The 12,737-nt window shown below is 44.7% G+C and overlaps 1 protein-coding gene across 3 annotated transcripts in view; it reads left to right on the forward strand.

Moving 5' to 3' along the window:
* The window catches only part of WDR25 (WD repeat domain 25), an 850,076-nt gene that overhangs the window by 47,409 nt on the left and 789,930 nt on the right, over window positions 1–12,737 (forward strand). For 2 of the 3 annotated variants that reach the window (XM_086937810.1, XM_086937809.1), the window contains exon 4: window positions 6,972–7,003. The gene's annotated coding sequence lies outside the window, so the exon portion shown is untranslated. Of the gene's footprint in view, window positions 1–6,971; window positions 7,004–7,380; window positions 7,621–12,737 lie in introns of those variants that run through there. The other variant, XM_086937811.1, reaches the window with a different exon arrangement.

Raw genomic sequence — 12,737 nt, forward strand, 5'->3', positions numbered from 1 at the left:
TGAGAATGAGTCACGGGTTGAACAATTGAACCCACCTGTAGAATCTGATGCCAGTATTGTGGACTTGGAACCCTTATTTAGTTGCAACAGGTTCTCTGTTTTGTCACAGATAGGGAGTGAGGATTCAGTAGGAGTCCCGCTGACGCCCACCATTATTGAAAATCCTATATCTGTGTCTGGCCATATCGATGTTCCAGTGTCCCCCGAGCACACAACCAGTTCCCTTTTGGTAATTATTAAACAACTGTGTGGTATGGTGGAGACGTTGCAAGTTAAAGTCGATCTCTTGATTGTCATAGTTAATGCCCAAAAAGATTCTTCAGGACAAGGTACACCCAACCATATAAAAGCTCGAATGATAGGCCCATTGAATAACAGCACGGCTGGAGGAAAAATCTGTGTTCCACCTGCTCCCTTGCCAGCTACTCCACCTATATCCAGCTTGTTCGCAAGGACAGAAAGGGGGAATACCCATCCGATAGGCAATCCGCATGTAAAGGGGACTAGTTTATCAAATTCGCCCAAAAGCGTGCCCACAAAACATAATGTCATACAAGTAGATATGAATAGAAAGGGTGAGAATAAAAAGGAAAGTTGGCAGCAAGAGCTAAGATCGAGTTCCCTCAAACCATTTAGTCTCCACCGAACTGATCACCGTAATCACACACAGGCGGTTTATATGGTGAACGTTCCTAAAATACCCATGGGACGAGACCATGAGACTCCGGATTCCTTAACTAATAAGACAATCCATTGGATTAGGTATATCAGGGGGTGTAGGTCTGTTATCAGGGAGGACATTCAAAAAACCTCCAGAATTACATCTCCTGGCAACACCTATGATTGTATTGAGGTAGTCCTAAAAAACCCGAAGATAGACAGAGAGGAGCATAGATATGCCCAGTTCTGGTTTGGACAGTAACGATTGACTCCAGATCCAGAATGGTGAAGCATCACTAAGGGAGATAAGTAATGACGAGGTTCCAAACTATGCACTAACTGTAATGAACCACACTTTCTCTGACATAGAACCCCCGCCCTTAGGGTTGTTAACTGCACAGAACAAAGTATCAGACACCATTCAGGATATTAATAAATTTACAAATCCCCCTGTTCCTACTGGGACTCTTCTTTCCTGGAACATTTCCGGACTGAGAACGAAAATGGACTCCCCAGAGTGGGCTTCTTTTATCTTAGCAGAAAAGAAAGGGAAAGGTCGCCCGTCAGGCGGCCTGGCGATCTGGATTAAACAAGACCTCGCTGTAACGGTTGAGGTAATTCCTACCAAACACAGGGATCTCCAGGTCCTCTTGCTGGAGTTTGCGAAGCGTGACCCTATTTACATATATAATGTATATGCCAGAAGTACCGGAGGAAAGAACTCGGACATTTTAACACTTCTGGAGGAACATTTAGAATGTAATCCTCTCCACCCTAGCAATATTATTATAGGGGGAGATTTTAATGTAACTTTTGAACCTCTCCTGAATGACAATTGGGACCTTTTAGATGAAGAAGATAGGGCATGGGGGGTCCTCAAACTGGATTTAGCACCCATCAAAAGATGGACCCAAATTACTATCCAACTTAACTCTCTCTGTCTAAATAAAGGAGTCAGATCTGCCAACGGTAGAACACCGAGTGATAAAAGGGGGGCTAATACATACAAGACTGGCCCCCGGCAGAGTAGAATAGACTACATTCTTGTCAGCCTGAGTCTGTGGAGGTATTTGCAGGATATGCAAATTATAGACAGAGTAGAGAATGATCATAATCCCCTATCGGTCAAAATATCTTATTGGGAATCATCAGCTGCTTTAAAAAGGGCGTCTGACGCCGCTACTCCGGTGGACGTCGTCATCACTAATGATATGCGCCACGTCCGCTGGACTAAAGTCGCACTCAATCAGGAGAACGTAGAATTTATAGCTGGTAGGCTTATTCAGGCAACAAATGATTTGAAGGGGGCAGTGACTGAGGAGCGCTCAATTATTGGAAACGATAGTGTAACCAGGATACATGAGGCTTTTTTTAAGGACCTAGGAACAGTGTTTGTCAAGCCTTCCCAAAAAAGTGGTTCTTGTAAACAACTCTCTCCACGCTGGTATTCAGTGGATTGTAGGCAGGCTCGCCTGGAGCTAGGTAGAGCCCTTAAAAATGGCTTGAGTATAAATGTTCGTGAAGCTAGGGCAGCGTATAAATCGGCCATTTACAAATCCAAGCGTTTGTGGGATGAGCAAAGGTGGGCAGACCTGCAGGAAGCAGGACAACAGAAAGACCCACGAAAGTTCTGGAACATCTATAAGAAGGGAATGGATAATAACTCTGACAAACCACAGAACTGGGTTCCGCAGGATAAATGGGTATCCCATTTTAAACCTCAGTTTGCGATGGCAGAAGGGCAAGATTCATCTACTAAGGTGTCTTTTACGCCTTTTTTGGAGGATCCATTTACCTTGGGGGATGTTCAGCTGGCACTAGATAACGTTGTTCCTGGTAGAGCGCCAGGAATTGACGGCATTCCAGCTGATCTATTCCTACAAGATAGGGATTCTTGGGGACCATATATACTACTAGTGGCAAATGCAGTGGCAAGAGGAGCATCGGTCCCCTTCTCATGGAAGGGGGCCGAAATAATCCCAGTCTACAAGAAGGGGGACAAATCCCAGCCTGGAAATTATCGACCAATTAGTTTGATCGACACTACCCAGAAGATCATTGGTAGGTTTATTTTAAATAAGGTTCAGGACTAGGAAAGGGAGCACAGCATTTTGTCTCACTTGCAGGCTGGCTTTCGAACTTGCGTTAGCACGGTCGACCAAGTTATGCATTTTACTATGCTATACTGGAAGACCGTCCTAATTGGCAAAGGCAGCCTCTATGCCGCCTTTATAGATCTAAGGGCAGCATTTGATTTGGTCCCTCACCATACGTTATGGAAAGTACTCAATGAAATGGTAATGCCAGGGGATCTTTTGTCTTTAATAAGTAAGCTCCATCAGGAGAATTTCGCCCAGATTAGGTGGGGTAGTCCTGGTAATGTTACACCACAATTCCCGGTAGAATCAGGAGTCCACCAAGGATGTGTCCTGGCACCAACATTATTTTCCTTATATATAAATGATGTTGCAAAAATTCTAATTGATTCTAATGTTGATGCTCCTATTCTCGCTGGAGGTAAAATCCCTATATTAATGTTTGCAGACGATTGTCTTATAGTTTCTAAAACCCTGAGCGGGTTACAGAAGGCTCTGACAATTTTTGAGGACTTCTGTGTCACCCGTGGTTTGGAAGTTAATGTTCTTAAATCTAAGTACATGTCTTTTAATGCACCTAAAGCCAACAGGGGTACTGTCCACATGAGTAGCGGCCCACTTGAGAAGGTACAGGCATTTAGCTATCTGGGTATCTGTATTCAACAGGACTTGTCCTGGAGGCAGCAGATTGATTTGGCCACCCTGAAGCACCGACAACTTTCAGGAGCTCTGACTATAGAGCATTCTAGGTCCTTGACCAAACCGATAAGTCCGGTGTTAGCGGTTTACAATGGCAAGGTAGTTAGTTCTACTCTTTATGGTGTGGAAATGTGGGGAAACGAAAGGCTAAAGGGGATGACTGTCTCTGAAAACACATTTCTCAGAAAACTAATAAGATTACCACAAAGCACCCCATTGAATCCCCTGTTTTATGACCTGGGTATATCACCAATAGCTCTAATCGCATCTCTGCGCCCAATATTATATTGGCGGCGTATATGGACTACACCGGAACTGGAAACATACACCAGAGGACTGTTGGATGTGATCAATAGTGACGGTTCCCGGAAAGTTAAATGGCTGGGACACATTCAAAATCTTTTGATTGAGCTAGGACTAGGTGAATTGTGGAAGGACCCATTGCACGCCAAGTTCCCACTGAAGAAGACGCTAAAGACTTTGTATTGGAACTTGGTGGCTACAAAGATTTTTAGTACTACACCTTTACAATCTCTTGCAGGTCTATTCTTAGAAATCAAAGATTCTCCCAAGCTTGAGGACTTCTGGGATGTCATAACGAAGCCCCTTGACCGCAAGCTCTACTTTCAGCTAAGAGTGGGAAGCCTGCCTATTAGGGCATTCTCAAATAGATGGTCCAGTGGGGGCAAGGTGGCTTGTCCAGCTTGCTCAGATGTTACTGAAACCGTCGGCCATCTTCTGTTTGAGTGCCCATTGTATGCAGCGCCGAGACGGAAGTGGCTAAAACCAATGTGTAGGTCAATGGGAACAAGGAAAGGAATGTTTGCAGTTAGACTCATCCGGACCAGTCCTAATATGTCTGTGTATATAGCCGTTGCGAAATTCTTAGGATGGGCATGGTCGATCAGAGCCCGACTTTTGAAAGAATAATACATTATTTAAAGTCGTAGGCTAAGCACCTCTGTTGAGAGTAATATTTTGCACATTTGTACTGTTTTTGTAATGATTTTATCTATTCATGAAATTTACATTTTGATTTTATAATGGTTTTAATACTAAAGGTTTACACATGTACTTTTATATATTGAACTTGCTTTTATGACAATTGTCGAATAAAGCTGACTTGACTTGACAAAAAACAACAGCGATGAGACTGGGGACTGGAAAGGGCGGATGAAACCATTGGCCAAATATTTTTTGATATACTTTTTTAGAGGTTTGTTCTCATTTTCTGTAAGAGCATAGACTGCTACATGGTAGATTTGCCCCTGGCTCCAATTCTATTTGGCAATCAAATGATCGATGAGGTGGCAATCTCTCTGCCTCAATTGCATCAAAAACATCCTCAAACTCTTTGTATTCTGGTGGAATTTCAGTTGTGTGAATCTCACAAACAGATATATCCTGTTTACTCAGAAGCGAGGCCGGTCCTGGTTTGCTTGTTCTTGTTTGAGAATCTAAACAATTTTCCTTACAAAAGTCGGAATTCATCTTCACTGTTTTTGTTTCACAATTGATACTCGGGTTGTGCTCAGTGAGCCATGGTAACCCTAAAATAATTTAAAATTGAGGGGCAACTATGTGGTTAAATTGTATGATTTCTCGATGACCTTCTTGAAAAATAATTTCTACTTGTTCTGTATGGCTGGTGATGGGCCCGGAAGAAAGATTTGTCCCATCCACCGCTCTTGCTGGTTCGCTTTTTGACTTTTGAATTGCTCTCAAACCAATCTTCATGGCGTACTTTAAATCACATAAATTTCTGGGGGCTCCGGAGTCTAGCATAACCAAAACTTCCGTCAATGTAATGTTTCTGAATTTCAATATCATAGATATCACCAGATGGGGGGAAGATGACTGTAAGGTATTTGCCAAAAGATGCTCCTCTGAAGGTGATTTATTCTCTGCAACCACCAGTCCAACTCCATTTACTGGTGGTGCTTGAAGTTTTCCTTCTACTTTGAAAAAATGTTGGGGTTCTTTGGACACATTCTCACGAATAGTCCATTACCTCCACAATACATGCATATATTATTCTGTCTTCTTTTTTCTTTCTCTTCTTTAGTCACGGGCCCACGAACTACTCCAATTTTCATTGGTTCAAACCTGGATTGACCTTCGGTCGCTCTCGTCGATTCTGTCTTGACTCTGTCAAATCTTGGAGTGTTGAACCTAAATTCTTTTCTCTTTTCTCCTCTCCTCTCAGTTTGTCTAAAGAAAATCTCCAAAACTAAGTCTATTAAGGCCGATATATCCGTGAGACGATTGGGGATTTGGGCTAGGATGTCTTACAACTCATCTTTAAGTCCTTGGTAAAAGACGGCTGCTCTTTTGCTTTCTGGCCAGTCGGTTTCTACTACCAGCTTGTTTAACTAGGCCAGGTATGGCACTAGATCATTATTGCCTTGTTTTAATTCTAGTAATTCATTATCGGTAGCCTGTGATATCTTCCGTCGATCAAAAATCAGACGAAATTCTTTTTTAAAGTCCTCAAAGTTATATAATAGAGCGTCATCTCTTGAGACAAAGGCATAGACCAGCTGGCGGCGTCGCCACTGAGGTAAGACAAAATAAAGGCCACGCGGGACTGTGCGTCTGGAAAAATCGAAGGACGACACATAAAGTGTAACAAACATTGAGTCAAAAACATTTAGGCCTTCTGTGGATCCAAACTAAAACGTTCTGGTGGTGCTAGAGGAATCACTGGGGACAAGGAATGTACTACGTGGGTTGCTAACCTAGATGTGGAACCCAAGGCTTCTCCTTCTGACTCTGAAAATCTCGGACTAGAAGTTTGAGCCATGTTGGTTAATCTAGCCGCTAACTCTATGGTTTCTCTTCTAGCATCATTCATCTCTTGCCTCAATCCTCTATTTTCTTCTCTGACTGCTGTTAATTCTTTTTGAATTAAACCTAGTACTTCTCCCAGATTTTTTAAGTCCAAGCCCTCTGCCATTTCTGTTCAGGCGCAAGTTTCAATACTTGGGCACTTCACTTTGCCAGATGTGCTTCCAATACTTGCAGAAACCGAGATGCCTTTTCCCTATGCCCCGCCCAGGAGACCTACCGGTACAACAAAGTAATACCAAGCAGATTCCCCCAAGGGGGTAAAGGGGAGTGGATAAAATAATAAAGAAGACAAAGAGACTGTCTGCGATATCTGCTTCCAACTTCTTGTCTCACCTCCACACTATGCTGTGCTCCTGGCAGTAGACCCAGGGAACTGAAGACAACAATACTTATTACATTCGTCTGTGTTAATTCTTAATTTGTCTCTCTCTCAGACCCACATACCAGTGTAACCTTAGACCTTTGCCTCTCTTCTATCGTCTTCAATTTTTCCTGCAATTACATGCTTAACTCGTTCTTTCTTGCATAAAGAATTACTACAATTAAATCAAGAAAACATTTACTTATTTATCTTGCTCACTTCCTACTCTATTACTATTTCTACAACTCATTTATACATACCTATTATTCTGTTCTAATTGATTTCCTATTTGTTCGTTTTCTCAGGTTACCAGCACTGCTTTTGGAGTTTGTTTTTGGTAAGTATTAAATTTCTTTTTTATCAGTTTTTTTTCTTCAGTGCTTCATTTGTTGAGGATAACAATATTCATTATAACTTATTTACATTTACATTACAGTAAGTACGTATCATGATACAGTCCTTTCGCTGTAGTCTCGTTGTAATGTCCGTAGAGCTGACTCTTTGTACACTGAGCGTGAACACTGCTCTCTCGACTTACTGCACAATTTCAGTCAAGCAGTGTTCTTACAGGAACGAATTGCGCAAGTGCTCGAAGCCTCAAACGCTAATCCCTGGATGATAGCTGCGTCATTCAGGCTGTTGCGCAGGTCTCTGGAGGCAACGTTCTTTTGAGGAAAGATCTGCGCATGTGTTCTGGAGAAACACCACTTCGACGAAACACCACTTCGACGAAGTGGTGCCCGGAACCGAATCTGGACTCGGAATAGTGCTCTGAATTATTGTAACACAACGGTAATTTAACTGACGAACTTGACGACACCCTAGCTAATTTGCTAAACCTAAGAGAGATACAAGGGTGCGCGCGCTTCTGATGATAACTCAAGTGAAGTGCATCAGCGTTTTCAATTGCGAGCGCTCCACTGAGAGTTGTTTAATCTCCAAGCTTCTTTCCAGGTAATGGCCTTTACTCTGGGTATATCTGAAATTGTTTGTTGCAGACTTGTTACCAGGCGGAGAGAGTTTGATCTGTAGGAGTCCTGACAGCACATTGAAAAGGAAATTCTGCAAATGCTGTAGTGGATGTCTTTTGGTGTTCAGCATTAGGTTTGGTTCACAGTATTTATTACAAAGCAAAGTGGGATGCATTTTAATGCGTCTAGAGTGCATTGACCCAAGACAGAAAGTGAGAACAGCTTCCCAGACAGTGGAAGTGTATTTTCCTCATTCGTGTGGGTGGAGATAAAGACACTGGTGTAAGTGTAGGGACAGTGAAAGTGCTCCTTTTACAAATTCTAAGAAGACTTTGTCAGCAAATGGCTACTGATCAGACTTCCTGAAGCACTACCCTTTGGTAGATGTTATTGGTGAAGAGAGTGGAGTTGCAGGTCAAAGGGGGCCCTTTAGGTGAAGCCAAACCTTTTGTCTACCTCAATCACAATTCGTTGCATGGCCCTCACATGTCCCATTTGTGCTTCTGTTGTGGGTGCTTGAGGCTGGAGACTGCCCAGCTGTGAGGGCCATCACTACACAAAGGCTGTGCCTGGAGAGAAGCCTGCAAAAGAGATTTTAAAGAAGGACCACCTGAAACCAGTTCTGAAGCGTGAGACTGGGGTTGCACTTGCAGTCTGAGCCAAGCAGAATAAAAAAAAAAAAGAAATTCTAGAATCTCCCCCTCCCTTAATCTGCGCTGTAGGTGCTGGCTACACTCTCTGCGTCGAGGCCACTCAACGGAGCTGGCCAGGCTCCGATAGGAGCGGAGGCAGAATTTTCTTATCCTTGGACACTGTACGCGTCCCACACTGTCTGTTCTAGCAGCTTATCCCTCTCGCTCGGTGAAATTAGAAACATAAACAATCTTTGTGTGCAAGAAACGTGTGCCTGCCTGCGTTTGCAGCTGAAAGACAGGGTCAGACAGACACAATGTGAAACCGTGCTCACAAAATGTCATTAGAGTAAAATGGAGTCCATGGTCAATACACAAATTTACAATGTATAATTGCTTATAGCAATTGCAGTATGTCATGACAGATGCATTCCATATTCAGTTATCGTGATTCTGTGTCAATCGTTAACACACCTAGTAGATTTCCCTTGGCCTTTAGGCAGTGCAGGTATTCCATCTTACCATTGAGAGTGGTTAAACCTTGCAGGTGGTGTATGTACCACATGTCTCAGCCTACCCACAGAGAGACTGCAATACGAATGTCACATTTCCTATTGGAGACACTGGTATTTAAGTAGGTTCTGTTCACCCTTGCCCCCAAATGAACACACACAAGAATTCTGTACTAGTATTACATTGGACTTTATTTGAGGCCAGTCTAGTGTAGAACATATGTAAAACTATAAGAGCAAATATCAAAAAAGAGTGGAGCTTTTAGGAAAAGTAAACAATATAAAAATAGACAGCAAATGACATTCTATGAATTTTCTTCTTACTTGGTCTTGGCTAATAATGATCATCACTGAAAAGTCTGCCGTTGTGAGGGGTGCAGTACATTTGTCTCACATACTGATTGCTGATGGCAGGCATATTGGCGCCTGCAAGGTTAAATTCGGTTTATGAGAATCCAGATTGTTATTAGTCAGCATCCTTGATGAAGAATTAACAAACATGTTGAACTCAAAAATGCTCTTCTCTCATTAGCAGGGCTGAATACACTGCTTTTATTGTGATTCACTGAGTAGCTTGAGTACATACCCCATGATTAGGGATATAGTGAGAGAAAAAAACTCATGGGATTACGCTTACAATATTACACATTATTCTACCAATCGAATAATAAAACAATACATATATTATTCCATTAATTTTGTATTAAAATAATTCACGGTATATGCATCGTATGACTTCATTAACTAACAGCACACTATGAAACCTCAGAATACAGACAGCACAGAATATCATACTATAGTCAGTGTAAATGAATGAATGAATGAATAAAACACTTCTAAAGCGCATGGCTACCAAAGGCCTCCCAGCGCTATAAGACACACCTAAAACTGCAGGTATAGAGGAGATCAGGAAAACAGGAAGGCTTTAAGATATTTGCGAAAAAGAAGATAATCGACCCCAAGACTAATAAAATCTGGCATCTGATTCCAGCTTTTAGAAGCAATGACCGAAAAGAGACGGCCTCCACACCGGACTCGATTGAATCAGAGGACAATGGCAAGATGTTTTGACTCAGAACGTAGAGATCTTCTAGGGACATTAAGAGAAATGATAAATTGAAGAATCGGAGGCGAGCTAGCCGCCAGTGATTTATGGGCAATACACAATGCCTTAAATTGAATTCTTTTATCAACTGGCAGTCAGTGCAGTGCCTTAATGTGCGGTTTAGCAGATTCTCTATTATTTGCTTGCTGAAGAAGTCATGCTGCACAGTTTTGGACCGTTTGGAGTTTTTTTATCGTCGAACAGGGGGAGCCCAAAAAAAGCACATTGGCATAATCAAGCCTTGATAAAATCGGAGCTCGAACCGGCAGTATCCTGGCATTAAAAGGCAAAAGGGGCAAAGTCCTTCTAATCACTTTAAGAATGTTGTAACAGGAGCCAGCAACCCTGGACGTCTGAGTCTTAAAACTCAGGTTGTGATCCAACCGGACTCTAAGGCTTTTTACTTGGTCTTTTGTTGCAGGCATATCTCCCATGCATTTGGGCCAGAGGGTACCGATCTCCAGGCAGGTAGTCTCTCTCAAGAACATCAAATCCGTTTTAGCCACATTCAGCTTAAGGAAGGAGGACTCCATCCATGCCAAAACTTTTTCCAAACTGTTGGACTTGCCCCTAAACTTATTGCTCTTAAATGTGACCTGGTATTAGTTGTTTTAGGCTTCTGCGCACTTTAACACTGTGTCCCAGTGTAAAGTGCGTGCGCAGTCTGAGTGCGTGTGGTGAGATTGGCCTGCCCTCCTATAGGAATGCATGGGGGATATTTGTGTCCATGATATTTCCTGATGTGAGAGGAGTGCAGGGCGAGTTTGGTATGTGCGAACTTGTGAGATTAAATGCTGCGCGACGGTGTGCGCAGATTTAACGTGTCTAGTGGAGAAGTGCCACTTCTAGAAGTTGGCATGTCTGTGTGAAGTGAATGTGAATTGCCTGTCTGGCTGTGATTAGCTGGGGCTGGCTGGTGTGCCTGGCTCCAGGAGTCAGGATGGGTCTGCCCGGTGGTGAATGGAGAGAGCTGCATGTAGATGTGAGGGAGGAGTTGCACCTGGGACCTGAATAGGGCTGTGCCTTCCCTCCACAATGCTGGCTCCACCCCTTATGGTGCATCTGATGTCCCTAGCCTGTCCTGTGAATAGGGAAAGGGGCTGAGCACAACAAAGTACTCCAGAACCAGTTGCATCTGGTTTTCCCTTTACCCTGTAGCTAGGAGACAAAGGAAATGTATGTATAAAAAGGGCCTGTAACCCCATGTAAAATGTTCTCTGGATCCTCACTCGAGGGGGGCCTGCTCCTGCTGCTGGACGACAGGAGGAACCGCCACTAGGGACTGCCTCCCTGCTGGAGGGCCCTGTGAGTTGGCCCCTGGGCCCAGCCTTTGCCCCCTTCCTAAAGACTCTTCACTGGACTTTGCCTGTAGCACCTGGGAGCGCTTTATTTCCACTTCCCTAAGGAGAGCTTTGTGGGGTTGCCGCAGCAGCGCAAGGCTGCAATTCTCTTAGGTGGGGGGACCCCTGGCGTGGAGTTCCCCCCGCGATTGTGCTCGTTTGCGGCACGGGTGCCCACCTCGCGTTGCCTGCCGCGTATTTGCTGATTTTAAATATCCCTAGCGGGTGCCCACCCCGCCAGGAACCTTGTGCCACTGTTTATATCCCTAGCGGGTGCCCAGCCCATCAGGGACTTTGGATTTAAATGGGTGCCTACCCCGTGCTGCAGCCAGGAGTTGCCGGGAACCGTGAGGGCAGCCGCGCTGCCCGCGGCGACCCGGAAGTGAAAGCAGCCAAACCGGAAGCCGAAGGGAGCCCACCCCACGCTCCAGTACCAGGAAGCAGGAAGCAGCTCCCTAGCGAAGCCATGGTCCCAAGAAGAGGGACCGGGTGAAGCACCTTGCAGCAGCGCGGGCCTCCCCGTAGGACAGAGAACCCCACGAGCGCCGCTGACCAGCAGGGAGGCGAAAGCGGGGGGGTCGAGGTGCATTGTCGGCACCTGCCCCTGGGAGACCAAGGAGAGGATCAGAGCTGCCTCGGATGCCCCGGTGAGTGGAGCGCCACATGGGTGGTGGTTTGGCTTGCTCAGTGGGTTCCGAGTCCCAGAGCGGAACTCCAACGTTGGGGGCCTTTGTTTCTTAGAGTCTCCCGAGCGGGGCTCACCAGTCCAGTCGTGCCCATTCTTCCTTTGGGCTCACAGCAGGCGCCGCAGTTGCGGGCCGCTGCAAAACGGGGCACATTTGTTTATTCATAGAGTCTGGCGTGGCTCTGTTGGGGGCATATTTAATTTTCGAGCGCCCGTGGCTCCAACGTTGGGGCACAGTTGTTTATTCGTAGAGCCTTGCGTGGCTCTATTGGGGGCACAGTGTTCATAGAAGTCCCACAGTACTTGGGGGCCAGGTCAGTTCTTTCCCTAGTTGGGGCAGTTATCTCAGGAGCCAGCGTGCTCCCTGGCACATGTTGGTGTCAGAGCCTAGAGGGCTCCAACGTTTGGCGCAATTTGTTGCAAGGGCACTGAGAGTCCTTACAGTATTTTTCCCTACCTCACAGCTGCCCAGCAAGTAGTGGGCAGCTGCCACGTTTAGGCTTATTCTCTTGCGCAACTTTGCTTTTGCTGTGTGCGCAGCGCGCCCTGACTATTTGGGACAAAAGGGCATTTAAGCCCCGTGGAAGGCTAGTTGGCCTGGGGTCAGTAACTTCTGGGATTCTTGCGCAAGGTGATTGCCTACTATGTTGATAATTACTTAATGCCTAATGTGATTTATGCGTAATGTGCAATGCCTTTATTCCTGTGATACCTCTAACTGTGTTTTTATGATTAGGAGGTTCTTATGCCTAGTATAGTTTATGCTAGTCAGTTTATCTGTCCCTGCGTGATCTATGCCTATAGTGATTAGTATTGCGTAGGGTGT

The sequence above is a fragment of the Lissotriton vulgaris genome, chromosome 9 (genome assembly GCF_964263255.1).
Source record: "Lissotriton vulgaris chromosome 9, aLisVul1.2, whole genome shotgun sequence".
In the NCBI taxonomy this organism is placed as follows: domain Eukaryota; kingdom Metazoa; phylum Chordata; class Amphibia; order Caudata; family Salamandridae; genus Lissotriton; species Lissotriton vulgaris.